The following is an 18662-nucleotide window of genomic DNA, read 5'->3' on the forward strand; positions in this document are numbered from 1 at the left end:
TACTAAATGTAAGGAAAGTGTTCATTACACTTTCCTGATAGTTAATTTTCTATGTTTCAAAAAGCATTTGATGTTTATTGCGTCATTTAATCCAGGCCTCCTATCTGCCCTCAGTTTTATTTGCCAGAAAGTTTCCCTTTTTTCTATCACATTTTTAAAATCCCCACCTCTGGGGTCTGTTTTCACTACCTTCAAAATTGAAAATAAAAACATCTTGAATCTGTTACATGTCACTGAATGCTTAAATAAAGCATTATTTTCGTCTTTAGTTTTAATTCTGTACATATGTTCTCTCATTCTTTCCATCAAAGTTTGTGTGCTCATTCCTAAGTAAAATGCTTTGCAGCCACTGCACAAAGCAATGTACACTATAACACTAACCCACGCCTGAGTATGGGTAATGCTGGATTTACCCACGGCTGGTGTGGTAAATCCAGCATTACCCACACCCAGAAGTGGGTTATTGCTATTATACAATGACATCATTTAAGTAATAGGTGATGTGCATTTTGATTTATTTTCTAAAGGGGTAAATTTTGTACCAATGTTCAAATTGGATATAGCTCAGGCTCTAATGGAATTTAAACTGTTTACTAGACAAATGCATTTAAAAATGTTTTTTGCAACTGAGGGAAGAGTTGCAGATGAGGCAATCATGGATGCTTGTAATGTTACAAGTATATTAAAAAGGAAAAGCACATTTATCCCCCCTTTTAGTCCGGAAGTATTAGGTTTTGAGAAACTAGTGGAATCACAGATAAGGAAGAATCTTAATGGTTTTAAAGTGGTTCAAGATAACCTCTCAATACAGGAGAGAGAGCTGTTAGATTCCCATAAAAAGTCTGGTCAATTTAGGTTTATGAAACCGGACAAAGGGGGAGGGACGGTAATAATGTCAAAAATTGATTACATTTCTGAAATTTCTGTATTACTGAATAATGATGATACATATGCCACTGTTTCAAGGAGTGAAGTCAACAGAGCATATTCTAAAATTGATGTATTTTTACATGATGCATTGTTTCAGGGTAACATTAATGAGGTTGAATATGATTTTTTAAATGTGAAATTTCCAAAAACCCCTACTTTGTTTGGCATCCCAAAGGTTCACAAAGGAATAGATAGATTGCAGTTTAGACCTATAGTGTCAGCGAGGGGATCAAAAACAGAAACCCTAGCAGCATTTATAGATGTTTCAGTTAAACCTGTAGTGAGAGCGGCTGAGCACATTATTAGGGATTCATGGCACTGTCTTGACAGGCTTAAGAAATTTGAGACAGGTAATTGTGAGTTTGGCTTTCTTACTATTGATGTTGTAAACCTGTTCTCTGTCATCCCACACCAGATAGGATTGGATATGTTTTATGAAGCTATGATGGAAGGTGGTTTGATTGAGGGGTTAAACGCTAATTTTTTGTTGGAACTGATGGAGATAGTTTTGAAGAATAACTTTATTTCTTTTGAAGGTGAGTTATTTCAACAAGTTTCAGGTGTTGCGATGGGTGCTAAATGTGCCCCAGTTTTTGCAAATGCGGTTTTGCTTACATGGGAAAGAGAACATATTTTTGCATCCAATAGATATTTCAAAAATATACTTATGTATAACAGATTTTTGGATGGTATATTGATACTATGGAAGGGGGATGAACAATCAGCTATTGAGTTTGTTGAATTTTTGGGGAAAACAACCAATTTTTTGAAATTTGCATTTCATTGGCATGAAGACAGGATCAACTATTTGGATTTGTCAATTAGTAAAATAGAAGGGGGTTTTGCAAGTAACATCTATAGAAAGGAGAATTATTCTAATTCACTATTGCATTTTACCAGTTGTCACCCCTTCCATCAGCGGAAGGGAGTAATTAAAGGGCAAATGGTGAGAACATCAAGGTTGGTCAGTGATGAGGCTGTGTTTAGAATAGAGTTATTTAAATTAGTTGGTATGTTCCTTGATCGTGGGTATCCTTTAAAGTTGTTGCTTAGTGTAAGAAGAGATGTGCTTAAGGAAAGGGGTGGTAAATATGCCCCAATTTTACAATCAGGGGTAACATCGACTAAGGAACAGCAGGCTGATCGAACAGGAAAAAGTGGTGAAGTAAGATTAGTATTAAGATATAATCACAGGACGCCTGAACTAATTGAAATTGTGAAAGATGTTTGGAATGTATCTTTAAGTGAAGAGATTAAAAAGATTATGGGTTCAATGCCAGTGGTTGTAATATAGTAGGGGAGAGAATTTGAAGGGTATTTTGGAAAAGAAAAGTAAGAATAATTTCAAGTCTATTATGAAAAAGTGTGGTTTTTGTAGATGGTGCAGATATGTTAATGAGAGTACATATGTCTGCGTAGGTGGTTACAAATATACAATTCCGTGCCCAGGACGATGTAACTGTTGTACAAAGAATTTGGTGTATTTGGCGACTTGTACCTCTTGTGACGCATATTATGTAGGTAAGACTACAAGGAGGTTACGAGATAGAGTAGCAGAGCACATGAGGTCCATTAAAAAGAAAGATATGCACAATGCGCTTTATTTACATAGTATGAAATGTACAGAATTCAGCAAATTTGTATTTTTTGTCATTGGGCGTGTGTTGGACTGTGGTGAAGGGGGTGATGTAGTAAACAAGGTGGGGGCATTGGAGGCAGAATGGCAGATTAGATTAGATGCCTGTAGACCTCCTGGCCTAAATGATCACATTTCCTTGAAACCAATGTTGAAACTTAGGTCCCAGCAAATTTGAAATTAAATTTTCATTAAGTTTTGATGTTTCATCATTGATGCATTGTGACATTTTTTAATTAATTTGAGAATAAGATAAGAATATATATATATATATTTTTTAAGAATGCGTGAAGTAATAGCATAGTATGTTTTGATATGTTTTAGTATTGTTATTAAATATGTGTTATATAATGTATAGGGAAATTAATGATGTATGAAATGTTTTATTTTTTTATTATTTTACATTAAATCAAGGATTGTTAGTGTTTGTATATATATGGGTTAAAGTTTGGGTTTTATTATATTTTATTATATTTAATTAAGATTATAATTAGGTATGATGGGTGGTATCATGCTTAACCAATGAATTTAAATGTTACTGGTTATAAAGCACTGAAATTGTTTAAACAAATGACTCTGATGAAGCCAGATTGTTGGCGAAAGCGTTTGTTTGCTTAGTCGTAATCTGTTATATTGCCAATAAACGAAATTACGTTGCTAACCCGTTGGATGGTGAATTGGACTTTGTGGGGCTCAAGTTACATTTTCTAATGATATATAACAGGTGATGATTAAAACCCAAGTTATCATATACCTTTACACCCAAATCCATAATAATATTAACCTTTTCGATATCAGTATTATCCAATGCATAAAGATAATTGGGATTCTCAGTACCAAAATGCATAATACAAGTCTTCTTAACATTCATTTTAATTGAATGCTCTATAACCCATTTGAATAAAATATCTAAATAAGTTTGCAGAGAAAACTGAGCAGATAATTTTGGGATAAGAGAGCCAAATTTAACATCATCAGCATATTTCGTCAACCAAAATTTTTCATCAGAAGTTAAATTAGTCATAAAAATTCCAAACAATATTGGACCCAGTAATCAACACTGTGGGACACCCTTAATGATCGACCTCTCATCTGAAAAATAATGACCAGTTTTCATCCTACTACTCCTACCATGTTACTAATTCTCAATCCACTTAATTAGATATCCATTAATATTTAATTCATTTAATAGATCCAACACTCTATAATGGGGCATTGTATCAAAAGCCTTGGATATATCCAAATATATAACATCTACTGCATTAACATCATCCAAGGCCCCAGCAAGTATTCATAAAAAACTAAGATTAATTCCACAGGATCTACCTGCCACAAATCCATGTTGCTTGAAATCATTTTCATCACTTAAAGAACTAATAATATATTAAGATTATACCCAATCAAAACATTTGCCAATAAGGCACCTAAGACTAATTGGTCTATAGTTTTCAACCACATGGGAATTATCAGCCTTTGGAACAGGAGCAATATACACCAGTTTCCAAATTGGGGCTACATATCCCAAATCTAATCTTTGTTTTGAAACACATAGCACAAACAAGGTAAAATATCCCTAAAAATAGGAGATAGGAAACAATGACTAATACCATCAAGCCCTGCTGCAAATTTACATCAAATCATAACATGCAATACATCACACCTAAGTGTAAATATATCTGGACAGTCAGTAAACATTAACAATTAAATTCTGATTTCTTACTCCATCTTCATGTCCAACAAAATAATCAATAAAAGTGGTAGTTACTGACTCAGCATCAGTCATCAATTCATCATCAACTTGAAGCTCACCTCCAATATAGGCTTATTTCTTAAACATTCTTAAATTACTAAAAATGCCTTTTCATTACAGTGATGCTACTACCTAACCTTTTTCATAAACCTGTCTTCTCATTTTGGATAACTTCCTCAATTTATTACTTATTATTCTGTACTTAGACAAGCTTCTTCCCCTAGGCTTCCTCTTCTATCTTTTTCATAAATTCTGTAATTGATTATGCAACCTTTGTAAAGGGGAGTTCCACCAAGCAGTTCTATACTTATGGAACTTATTAGTTATCACAGATACAAAATTTTCAATCAACAAATACAAAACATTATAACACATATCCCAAACTTCCCTTATCTCCACAGAGCAAATAGATTGTCTCTGATCTTACTTAATTACTTCATGTGTCATCCTACGATAATCTGCTCTTGAATAGGCATATCTCCTCCACTGACCAATTTTCTGCTTATGAGGCCATAAAATCTTACAAGTTCATGAACTACAAATGGTCAAAACTAAGTACTTCCTCACAAACTTTACGAGCACCAATTAATTCCAGATTTAAACCACACTATATTCAAAATATGTGTTCCTGTTGCTGGTTGTAACACAATTAGTGAAAAAAAGTGTAACCAAAGCAAAAATCTCCAAAAAATCACTTAGTACAATGGTCAATAATGACTGGAAGATACAGCTTTAGCGTAAAAATAATTTAATTTTCTGCTTTCGTCTCACCAAGACTTCATCAGAAAAACAAATGAAAACAGTAAAACTCAAACAACACACCTTAAATACATTCATTATACATATAATTAATCAATTATCCAATAAAAATCCACTTTGAGTCAAAAACATTCATCTAGTTAAAAAGACAGTATTCCTATAACTGTAACAAACCTTAAAAACCATGTATGTCTAAATCGTGTGACCCATTATAGCATACTGACAAGTACTAAATGTAAGGAAAGTGTTCATTACACTTTCCTGATAGCTAATTTTCTATGTTTCAAAAAGCATTTGATGTTTATTGCGTCATTTAATCCAGGCCTCCTATCTGCCCTCAGTTTTATTTGCCAGAAAGTTTCCCTTTTTTCTATCACATTTTTAAAATCCCCACCTCTGGGGTCTGTTTTCACTACCTTCAAAATTGAAAATAAAAACGTCTTGAATCTGTTACATGTCACTGAATGCTTAAATAAAGCATTATTTTCATCTTTAGTTTTAATGCTGTACATATGTTCTCTCATTCTTTCCATCAAAGTTTGTGTGCTCATTTCTACGTAAAATGCTTCGCAGCCACTGCACAAAGCAATGTACACTATAACACTAACACACGCCTGAGTATGAGTAATGCTGGATTTACCCACGGCTGGTGTGGTAAATCCAGCATTACCCACACCCAGAAGTGGGTTATTGCTATTATACAATGACATCATTTAAGAAAAAAATAATTACTTTTCTTAAATAATGGCATTGTATAATGCCACCTTGCTGCCCTTCTGCAGCTGTCTGGTATTCTGTGGCAGTTCTGATGTACTGCACATGCATATGCTTATGCAGTACATCAGAGCTGTGGGCGGAAGCAATAGAGAAAGCAAGATCTCCGTTGCTTTTTACAAACTGTCTCGCTATATTAAACCCATTTAACATAGTGAGACAGTTTTGAAAAAAGCAATTGAGAAAGCAAGATCTCCGTAGCTTTTTACAAATTATCTCTCTATGTTAAAGGAGTTTAACATAGCGAGACAGCTTTAAAAAAAGCAACGGAGAATCTTTGTTGCTTTTTTTGAAGCTGTCTCGCTATGTTAAACCCATTTAACATAGTGACACACCTTTAAAAAAAGCAACGGAGAAAGGAAGATCTCTGTTACTTTTTTTAAACCTGTCTCACTATGTTAAATGCATTTAACATAGCAAGACAGTGTGTAAAAAGCAGCAGAGATTTTGCGTTCCCCGTTGCTGTAAAAAAAGAATTATACTAATGGAAAAAGTCCGGGCGACCGGACCTTTTTCCATTAGTATAACTCTGATTTACAACTTGCATGCTGACCAATCAGACTGCACATTTTGGAATATTAATGGGGGGTTGTTGTATACTAAGCCTTTTTCTCTACATGTCAAATGACCCACTACCTTGATGGTGTATTACATGTGGAGTAGACTAATGAACGGCCCTTCTAAAATAAACCTGCAAAACTTGCAGTGTCCACACTTAAACATTCCCGTCTGTTTTGAAATGGGTGGACTATTCCACCTAGAAGAACATCTTTCCAAAACATTCTTTAAACTGTTGTTGTTCCTATAAATGAAGTTGGGCTTGCTACCTAAAATTTTTATTAGCTCACTATTCCCTTCTATTATTCTCGAGTTTCTTTGAATAATCCCTCAAATCTCCCCACTATCTGTAGTCATATCAAGATTACACACTGTACCAAAATTAGATGTTCTACCCTCTTTTATATTATTGCTAATAAAAGGTATTTTTAAAATTGGTGGATAAAGTTGGTTTCTTTTCGACAAAATATCTCTCTGTAAGGACTCTAAATACTCAAAGTCATAACCCCTGTCAAGAAACATAGAAGTAATCTTGTGAAATTCACTATTCAAATCCACAATGGAGGTAGTCATATGGCAAGCCCATATGTACTGCCCCTTGGGGATAGTCTTTTTAATAAAATAAGGGTGGTTGCTTTTAAAATGTAAATAACCATTGGTGAAAGTATTTTTCCTATAAATTTTACTCTCAAATTGTTTGTCAAAATCATTCCATTTTAAAGTCACATCCAAAAAAATCAATCCTATCCCCAATTCCAATTTTCACAAACTGTGAATACCCAGATTCAGCATTCAGTATTCAATTCTTCCATAAACCGTTCACTGGTGTTACAGTCTCCTTCCAAAATAAAAAGATCATCTACAAATCTGGCATAAAAATGTATTTTGTAAGACAGTTTTAACTTAGATAGAATGCTGGCCTCCCACCATGCCATCACTATATTGGTGTAAGATGGCGCCACAGGTGAACCCATCACAACACCCTTACCTTGTTTAAAGAAACACCCATCAAAAGTGAAATAATTATGCTCTAAAATTATTTCCAAAAAACTAAAAACTAAATTTACTTGACAGGGTTAAAAACTGGAATATGAGGAAAGAAATTCTCTTACAGCTTCCACTCCCTGTACATGAGGAATACAGGTAAATAATGCCACTACGTCTGCTGTCATAATAAAATACCTTTTTTTGTCAAAAACAAAACTTGAAAGAAAATTCCTAAACTTATCCAATAAGTCCCAAGAGTCCTTTAGATAAGAGGGCAAACTCTGTACTACTGGATTCAGATAAAAATCAATCAATAGAGCTAAACCTTCAGTAACAGAATGGGGGGCAGATACTATTGGTCTGAAAGGAGGGTTGGACAAACACTTATGGATTTTGGGAATACCAAAAAGTGTGTCAACACTCGGTTTTTCAACAAGACAAAAATTGTACATTTTCTTGTTTATGATTTCCTTCAGAAGGGCTTCATATAAATAGGTGTTAATAAACTGAAAGCCCCTGTGAATGTCCCTGACATTTACTTCTAAATATTCATCAGGGTTATTTAATAATTTAAACATAGATGCTTTATACTGTGCAATAGTCATTACTACAATATTTCCCCCCTTGTCGCTCTTCATATACCTCAGGTCACTCCTAGAGGTAAGCTCAATTAGAGCTGCCTGTTCCAAACTAGCTAAATTGTCAAATCATTTCATAGTTTTACCACCCCCATCCAAATAGTGACTGATGTCTTGTAAACAAGCTTCTTCAAATGTTTTCCATGTCTGACTAAATGCAGGTGTATAACTAGGTTTGTAAACATCATTACAATCGTCTTTAACATGTTTCAAAACATAATTCAAATTTAATTTTCGAGCATACTGTTTGAAATTAATAACAGTTCTAGAGAAGTCCGTCCTTCTAGTAGGCAAAAAATTGAAGCCATAACCTAACAATTTAACCTGAGAATCACTTAAAGTGAATCCAGATAAATTTACAATCTTAAACTGATCTCCAAAATGTCTTACTGTTCATTGTTGGAGGATTCTGATGCTATCAGGCCTCTCTGCTTCATGTTCTAAGTCCTTAACACTCGATTTTCTCTTTTGGGTAAAAAAGAACCACCTTTTGAATGCTCTTCTGTTGTGTTCAAACAGCTGCTGAATTAACGGCTGCTTCATTACCAGCTACTAAGGTTCTTGCTTCCATCTCGCTCTCATCTCCAGAAGGGAGTGTGGCTTGATTCTCCACCCTAAAAAAACCTCGTGACCAATTTCAAAGAATGTGATTGGTCATTTGGACCCTTTGCCCAATGCAGTCTATTCGTAGATTGTTTTCGAACCCAGCCTGTCTTTTTATGGTTTCCAGAGTCATTATTTGGAGAAATATTCTAATTTTTTTTACTAGAATCAGGTACAAAGTTCATATATGCAGAGTCATTCTCATAGGCTTCCAAATCTCTCAGTAATTTGTTATGCTTACGCTCTATGACTTCATTCTCATGAGTCTCTACTTCCTTTAAAAGCTGGTCATATAAGTTATCAGAATCAAAGTCCTTCAACATAGAACTGAGTTCTTCATCGAGTTTCATAATGTCCTGTTTAAGGGAGGGCAGCTTCTTTTTGTTATTGTCCATTAGTAATCTTAAAAACTGGATACCAGCATTGTTGAAAAACTTTGTTAACTCATCAAAAAAGGAGTCAGTGGTCTTAATGCCATCCGGGCATTTGAAAAACCATAAGCCCTTAAGTATTATTTCTAATTTAATGTATCTCTGGAAATAATGAATTTCCAGGTCCACTGATTGATACATTTTAGTAACCTGCACAAGTTGTCAGTCTTGTAATTAAACTCATCAGTTCTTGCTTTTACCACCTTATAACCTGCCTTCAAAAAAGGTTCATACCTGTTGTCCAGAACTGAACTTACATCATTATACTGCACAGGTCTAATATTAGCTGCAGAGCCCAAGTTATTTAAAGTAATTTTATTGGATAACTGATTAATTATATGTATAATGAATTTATTTAAGATGTGCTGTTTGAGTTTTACTGTTTTCATTTGTTTTTCTGATGAAGTCTTGGTGAGACGAAAGCGGAAAATTAAATTACTTTTATATTAAAGCTGCATCTTCCAGTATTTATTGACCATCAGTACCACTGTTCTAAGTGACAATTTGTGAATAACCCAGACCCTTACTTATATTAATCATTTCACTAAATTATCTGCTATTAGTATGTGCACTCAACCAATCAATACCAGGGCATTCAAATCACCACACAAAAGATCAATATCTGCTTCCATCAATGAAACTATAGCTTGACTAAATCCCTTTAAATCGATACAATATTGATTTGGAGGTCTAAAAAAAGACCAATCTTACTACTTAATCCCACACTTTTAAACTCACCTGTAATTATCACATATATATATCATCAATCTCACAATTACTAAAGGACATTCCACCTTGAATAAAAATAGATCCTCCACCATCCCTCCCTTCACCTCTTACTCTCTGACAGGCATTTATTTTTTATCAGAAAACCAAGTTTCAGTAACTATAATAACCTGATAATTTCCTCCTATCAATATATCTTCAAATAGTTGAAATTGTATTATTCAAACTCCTGGCATTACATAATGCAAATCAAATCTGACACTTGGGCATTGCTGTTCTGATTTATTACATGCATCCCTAAGGAGCTGAAGGAAAACAATATTCCTTATATCTCAGTAACATGATTAGAAGGAATCTGTTAACCTCATAACTTAGATGCCTCCCATCAGGGCCGAAAAAGTTCATACACATACCCATTTCCTCTCAAACATACACACATTTCATACCATGTCAGCAACAATTCCTTCTAATAATATTTGTTAAACCTCTTGCCACATTGGTCAAGGTTTCATTAAACCCGCTGCAATGTATAACATCACACAAAATAAGTTCAAACTGTTTTACTTTACTTATATCTATCAGTTGCTCAACTTAGTGAGAAAAACTTCCTTCATTAGTTCTCCCAATGGCATTATGTCTCTTTGCGCCACAGTCCATCTCAATATTGTATCATATTGCATGGCCTTATATCTCTTTGTGGCACTGCATGTCTCAGTGCTTTATCATACTGCATGTCCTTATATCTCTTTGTTACACTGTGCATCTCAGTGCTCTATCATACTGGATAGCCCTATGTCTCTTTTTCGCACTGCACATTTCAATGCTGTATGATACTGCATGGCCTTATGTCTCTTAGAGCCATAGTACATGTCCATGCTGTATCATACTAGATGGCCTTATATCTCTTTGTACCACAGCACATGTCCATGCTATATCATACTGCATGGCCTTATATCTCTTTGAGCCACAGCACATATCCATGCTGTATCATACTGCATGGCCTTATTTCTCTTTATGCTACTGCACATGTCAGTGTTGTATCACGCTGCATGGCCTTATGTCTCTTTTTAGCACTGCATATTTCAATGCTGTATGGCCTTATATGTTCCTGTGCCACTGCACATGTCAGTGCTGTATCACATCCATGACCTTATGTCTCTTTTTGGCACTGCATATTTCAATGCTGTATGGTCTTATATCCCTTTGTGCCACTGCACATGGCAGTGCTGTATCATACTGGATGGTCCTATGTCTCTTTGTCGCACTACACATCTCAATGCTGTATCATACTGCATGACCTTATGTCTTTTTGTGCTACAGCACATGTCCATGCTGTATCATACTGCATGGCCTTATATCTTTTTGTGCCACTGCACATGTCAGTGCTGTATCACACTGCATGGCCTTATGTCTGTTTGTGGCACTGCATATTTTAATGCTGTATCATACTGCATGGCCATATGTCTCTTTGTGGCACTGCACATGTCAGTGCCGTCTATTTAGGAGATTATCAGTATTGTGTAGTGTTGCTCCACAGCAGCAGGGCAGCTTCAGTAGTGTTTGGCTGAATCTCAGATCTGAAGATTGTAGTTGCTGTAGGGGGAAAACTGAAGTTCCTCAAATGTGCAATGACCTCAGTCTTTACTATATGAAGTACATAGTGAAGGGGCACAATTCCTTAACTGGGTGTTTTTAAAGTGTCTGCCCCTACATTAAAAAAAAAGATTACCCAGCATTTTTCAAATGTCATTGAAAAAAACTTTCTTCTAGACATTGTTAGCAAAACTTTCCTACATACCTACTTTTCAAGTTGCTCTGCAATACCTATTTGTACTATACTCCAGCTTCAGAATGCAGATTGTTGCTGCAGTATTGTGCATGTTATATTTTGCTTCATTTATGTTAATTTGCAAAACGTCATTTTAGCATGAGGTCAGCCGATGTATAGCATTATACTTTTTTTTTTACATTTATGCAGCATACAGCTTTGATGTTAGATTTGTTTTTCACACTATTTCTTTGTGAACCCTAGCCAATGCAGATGGTTCACCCACTGAAATGCTTACATCTGAGGCTTGAGAAATGACAGCAAGTTGGTTGTACCCTCAAACCACCCACCAGAGATAAAACTTAATTTCCTCATTTGGCTAAAATACAGTCTATGAACATCCTACAAGGTCGATGCATTCCCAATATTACAATTTTTTTCTGTTCTCTAAATAAAATTGATCTCAGCTGTGGAGACATTATAATTAAAGTTGTCAATAAGGGATGATCAGTACTAGTGATTGACAAAACTTGGTACATTTCAGCTGTGCAGAATCTTTTAAATGATAGAAATGTATCTGCCAAGGTGAACAACATCATAGTGAAAGATACTATAACATATTGAAGCATATATTGTTTGATATGAAGTTAGATGCATACACCTCAGATGAACGTTTTGAATTATTTCATGGTTACACCTGACTGTTCCCCTCTATTATTCCCAACATAAAATTCATAAGAATTTACAGATCTGGAGGACCATTCAAAGAGGCTGATCATGTCATTTGAAAGATGGATAATTACATCATTTTCTTGCATATGGATAATCTTTAGAAACCATACTTAGAATATGTCAGCAGTTAAATAAAAGAAAATAGATGGCTGTTTTATTACATGGACAATGGTGGGAAGATAAAACAATGATGTCATTAGATTTGTAATCTTGGACATTGATTTTTCATAATGATTCTAAATGATTATAGCATAGATTCTGTAAGAGACCACTCTCCACTGTGAGTCAAGGGACAATATTAATGCCTGTGATTTACTTTTACTGATCTTAAAAAACAACTTGTTTGTATTTCAAGGCACTTACTACAAACATAAAACTTGACTGGTTAGAAACCAGTTTGTATTTCAAGACACCACAAACAGAAAATTTGAGTGGCAACAGGTATACTAGTAGCAAATCTGTATAGGAGCAGAAATTTGTTTTATCAAGTACAAACATGTTTTACGCACAGATAGGATTTGTGAATGGTACAGCTTTAATCTGAGAGAAATGAACATGAATATGATTTATTTGTAGATTATTTATCTGATATGACACTGAATTCTTAAATTTAAATCACCATTTTCAAAAGTCACATAGACTTTTTAGACTTAACAATAAATTGTATGAATGACTTACCATTAGTGACGTAGAAAACCAACAGTAAATGCACGTTTCCATAAGACCAGTATGCAGCGCTAATTTGTTTTTACAAAATACTGTAATTTAGAGCCACATCATGGTTAAATGAGGCTCTAGGCAGAGTAATGGATCACAGCCCCTACACACAGCACCCCCCAGCCTTTTCAGTAACCCACTACTTGGCTATTTCTGCCCAGTTACCATAAACATTGTTTAAACCTGTCAATGTGCATACTATTTTTTTCTTTCCTTCTACAATGATTACAGATATTTAAGAATTTTATTTCAAATTTTATATCACAAACATTGGTAGCCATTTGCTAAACAAAACAATACAGTCTTACAGTGAAAACAGACTTAGCATGAACAGCAAACATTTCTGCCCTTGAAATTTGCATTCATTTAAATGGCATTGAAACCCACATTCAAAGAAAATGCATCTGGCCAGTGCAGGATTAAGTTTACCTTTAGGCTGTTCTCAAACTATAGGCCTGTTGCACACAATTTCTTGGACTGCATACATGCACATGCTCTTTGATGTGCCATCCTGATTGTAGTAAATTATAAATTATATTCCTGTTTGTCAAAACAATCCACTAATATCAGTCAATATATGCAGAAGTAAAAGTCAACTGAATAATTCCACATTAAAAGAGATCTATAACTAATAAATAGGTTGCTGTTGACAAACAGCTATATTTGAGTGTTTCATGTACAGATTCAATGTCTGCTACCCTTGAGGAAAAAGCTACCCATATTATACTTAAAAAGCATTGGTAAACTGGTAATATTGAAATAAGAAATGGCTGCCAAACTGGCAACAGGTTCATAGTTACTAGACATGTCATTTAAAGGAGCACCCCCATCCTCCCTTAAAGGGAACACTGCAATTTCAACACTCCATTAAATGGTGTGGGGAGTAGAACCCATAGCCTTCTGCACTAAAGGCAAGTATGGTACCCATTGTGCTACTAAAACTGCTTTTAAAATTTGTGGCACAAACACTGATGATAATTTGCTAAATAAACAGTTACACATTGAAAACAGACTTAGCATAAGCAACAGTAAGCTTTGGTTCCCTAGAAACTCAACATTTCTTAAAAATGCAGAGAAAGTCAACATTCCATGAAAATGTACTGGAACTCAACAATCCTTGAAATGCATTTGCTGATGACAGTCTGGCAGTTGGTATAGAGGGTTCAGGCTTAAGGGTCCTGTATTCAAGGTACAGCGTTTGAGCCTGAATGAGTTAATCAACCTTCCATCCCCAACTGGGGCATTTTATACACACACACACACACACACACACACACACACACACACACACACACACACACACACACACACACACACACACACATTTCCTTGTGTTTAACAGAATGGCAACATCAATTCAAATCTTCCATTTATTTCAAGAATGACCCATTTTCAAGCAGCAGCAAAACAAATTCATGCTCATCTTAAAAATCACAGGTTCTAATGTTTAAATGTGCATGTGTCATATTAAAGATGCATGTGCAGAAGTTACTAAGGATGCACACTGTATGCGTCCTTAAAGAAAAAGTGAAATGCATGCGGAGTGCATTCTTAAAGAAGAAGAAATGTAAGTTTTGTGGCAGTCCCCAAGCTAGTGGGCCTCCCCAAGCCAGTGGGCCCTAGGCAACTGCCTAGGTCACCTAGTGCTGGATCCGGCTCTGCTGTAATTGGTAGATGTTGAAGGTCTGTCAATATACAGCCAGTCATACAGCTAATGGGAAGCAAATAACACAGCTACTTACAGAGTTTGAAGAAAGGGGCTATAACAACCAAATGGTTAGAACTATTGGAATAAACGTGTTATCAGAAACATACAGGTCATGACTTATAATAAGAAATGGAACTGTAAATAATGGTAGAGAACCCTAAGACATGACTAATCAGGTAAGATTTTCATTGAGTTATAACAGACATGCTATGGATGTAATGAGCATTATAATACATCACTGGGGTATTCTTAGGTCTTTTGAAGGCCTAAATGCCTTCACTAATACAAAATCACTTCTCTCTTTGAAATGTATAAATACTTTTAAAACAGACTTTGTTATAAGAATAGCAGTTACAAGCAAACACTCAGTACAATTAAATGGGAACAATACCTTCCTATAACTGTAATTAATGTAAATACATAAGCAATGAAATAGTATTTAAACATTCAAAATCTGATAAAATAAAACATATCAATACACGTGAAATGTTGCTTAGAAAATGTTGTTTCTTAAGCCTGTTATAAAAAATGAACAGCATTTTTTTGTGGGAAAGTGCAACAGAATGTTAAAAGTTTGAGTATGTGAGCATGTTTCTGACATTAAAGAACACGTTCAGATGAATACAGTAATCAGATCAGAGACAGATACAGATCATGTGCTTTTATTTAGTGTGTTACAGAATATTAATACTAATGAGTGGTGGGGATTTATTTAAAAAAACTGAAATTGTTGAGTATAGCTGTATAATGAACTGGCATCTCCCCAGGAATAAATGGGACTGTCAGCCTTGAACCCTTGAACCCATTCTCTAATGTTGTGGCTTTAAGAAGTAATTGCTATTATATCATGTGACATTTTATGTTATTTAAGCACCTATGTGTCCTTATACCTTCAGATTAACTGAATAAGTACAATGCTGTGAAAGCTTGTATGTATAAGAAAAAGGTTATGGTTTCTTGAAATTGACTGTTATCTTTTTTTTTCATCTGATTTGCCCACCTGACCTGACACTTTTCGCATTACACTAAAATTAGGTTCCATCTAGTTTTTTGTATTTAAGTGGGTACAAAAATGTATATATCTTCTTTAAATTTTCTTCAAAACTGTTTAATGACACAAAACTAAGATAAACACATATTAATATAAAAATAATCATATTCGGTACAAAGCTTATACCCTTGTTTTAAATATTAGATATACATATCTTTGACATGGCAACTAGTAGAACCATTCATTTAAAAAAAAAACATAAACGGTAAAGAAGAGCTGATTTCTTCCACCATGGAAATGGCCATGGGAGACAGAAAATAGGGAAATAGTGGTCAGTTGATCTGCATAACTAAGGGACACAAACTTTGTGATATTTTTGGTTAGGAATCTTTGCAGTCTGTCAAGAGATTTGATGTATGTTAATAAGTACATAGGAATGGGGGCACTGTATTCAATGAGGAAGTGGATGACAGATTTGTAAAGTGGAAGCTTCTGGAAGATACACCTTTTAGTTATCAATAAGATGTGATAGAAGGATTGTATAATTACAGTGGAGATACGATGATCAAAGAAAACTGAAGTCATTCACAAGGATACCTAGATTTTTGAAGACAGCATCTACTTTTAGGGTTGTGTCAGTGATATTATGAGTAATTATTTGTTTTTACCAAACTAAACTGTACTTTTTTTTTCATTTAGTTTGAGGTCATTGTCCTTACACCATTGTTTATAGAGTCCAGCCCTATCTGGTGTATGTGACTAACAACATCTAGTTTACAATAATCAGCGACTCAATGTGTTAGTTTGAATGCCTAAGAAATAGGCACAAAATATCAGGGTACACAGAAACTGAGCCCTGAGGGACTCCACTTGAGACATTTTCTTTTCAGAGGTGGTGCCTGCAAAAATACCAACATGGGTTCTGTCCATTAACCAGTTTGATATCCATCTCACTACATATGAGTTTATGCTCTGATTCAGGAGTTTGTTGATGATACTTGTATGGGGGATAGGCTAAAATGCTTTAACCAGATCCAGTTTTACAATGTGTACTCAGTAACCATTATCTACTGGTTTAGTTATAACTTCAAAGAAGTTTACAAGGTTAATGCGACAAAGCCAAGTTGATTTGAGTCCAGGGCTATTATGCTATCTATCAATGTCTAAATTAATGATGTCAAATATGATACATTGCATGGCTTTACAAATAAGCCTGGTTAGGCTGATAGCCTATAGCTAACATTATCTAAAGTTGGTCTTCACATGTGGGGGCATATCAGTGGCTGTACAGGCTTTAGGAGCATAACTCATTTCAAAGGTCATGTTAACTAGGTTAAGAGAGGAACTCATAAGCTATAGATAAGATAATTTATACAGCAATTAAGTAAAATATACCAAAACTAGTTGCATAAGGTTCTTTTCTTACATATATGGCATTCCAAAGTTTTCATTTATGACAGGAAACAATATAAACAAACAAAAATGATATAGCATGTAAAGGTTATCCATATTTTAGGATAAATACACATTGCATACATATCCCTAAATATGCCACCTGTATTCCCTTTAGAGCTTCATCTGCTAATACAAATCCATGCTAAAGGCTATAATTCCCACACTTTCTGAACTTAGGTAATACACTCTGGGCTCATCACATGGACAGGGTGGGGAGTAGTATAATACAAACCCTATTTACAAGTAACATTATATATGGAGGCAACATATGTAACAAAGCCAGTTATGCCTTAATATGCAGCATTACTTTATAACAATTATTTAATGAAGTTCAGACTTCAGTGAAGGCACTTTTCTCTGTTCCACTAGACAGAAACTAAAGCAATGTATTTTCTTGTACTTTAGTTTTCTAGCATGATATCATTTTGAACTAATTAGGACTTAAAATACAAAGCTAACTTATTTTATTTAATATCTGCATTTTGAAATTTAGTACCTATAGTTTTTTATCAAATGAAAAGACAATTTCCCCAGATTCAATAATGCCTGCACTAAGTGTACACCATTCTGAGAGAACAGATAAAACAGACATAACTCACACCTTCTTCCTCCTAATTTTAGTTTTCCTACTGATAGTCTTCCAGCTTTAAATATTGACAGAGATTCATAAAGATTACTACAAGGTATAGACTACATGTCCACTTAGTGTAATCTTTCTGAGAGGCTAGAAAGCACAAAAATGTGATATGAATGTTCTTGAATACATATTGCGTACACTTAGTGTACACTGAGTGTAGGCTTTTATTGAATCTGGCCTATTTTTATAACATATACTAAAATAACAACAAAATCAGAAAACTGTTCTAGAAACAATTATTTTATTTGATTTGGGGACTTGGTTCTATTTTAAAGATGTGCTCAGTTACCTATAGTCATACTTACTTTCGGGTCTATATCATATATACAAAATTCCAAAATATCGAACACCATAAACTCAAACTTGGCATTTCGAAATATGATAACATCGAACACTCAGAATAGCAAATTTTTTCCCAGGGAAAAAATTCGCTGTTCCGAGAAACATACACACAACACAAGCACACCAAAATAAATAAACCACACCCATGCACTTAACAAAACCCTACTTCTAACCCTACATTACACCATACATACATTCCTATTTATCCACTAACCTTAACCCACACCCAAACCCTAAGGTCTGTAACTATCACACACTTACCCTACGAAACTATACACAAACAAATTAATAAATACACATGCATACAGTTAACAAAACCCTGCTTCTAACCCTACACTAAACCATACATACATTCCTATCTAGCCACTAACCTTAACCCGCACCCTAACCCTAAGGTCCGTAACTATAGCACAGTTACCAGTATGAAACTATATACAAAAAAACTAATTAAAACACACACATACACTTAACAAAACCTTACTTCTAACCCTACACTAAACCATACATACATTCTTACCTA

The 18662-nt window shown here is 34.7% G+C and overlaps 1 protein-coding gene across 1 annotated transcript in view; it reads right to left on the reverse strand.

Annotated features, from left to right (window-relative positions):
• The window catches only part of LOC122798074 (collagen alpha-6(VI) chain-like), a 1097601-nt gene that overhangs the window by 134939 nt on the left and 944000 nt on the right, over positions 1-18662 (reverse strand). The window lies entirely within an intron of this gene.

Source organism: Protopterus annectens, chromosome 3.part1 (genome assembly GCF_019279795.1).
Source record: "Protopterus annectens isolate FY-2018-M chromosome 3.part1, PAN1.0, whole genome shotgun sequence".
NCBI lineage: Eukaryota > Metazoa > Chordata > Ceratodontiformes > Protopteridae > Protopterus > Protopterus annectens.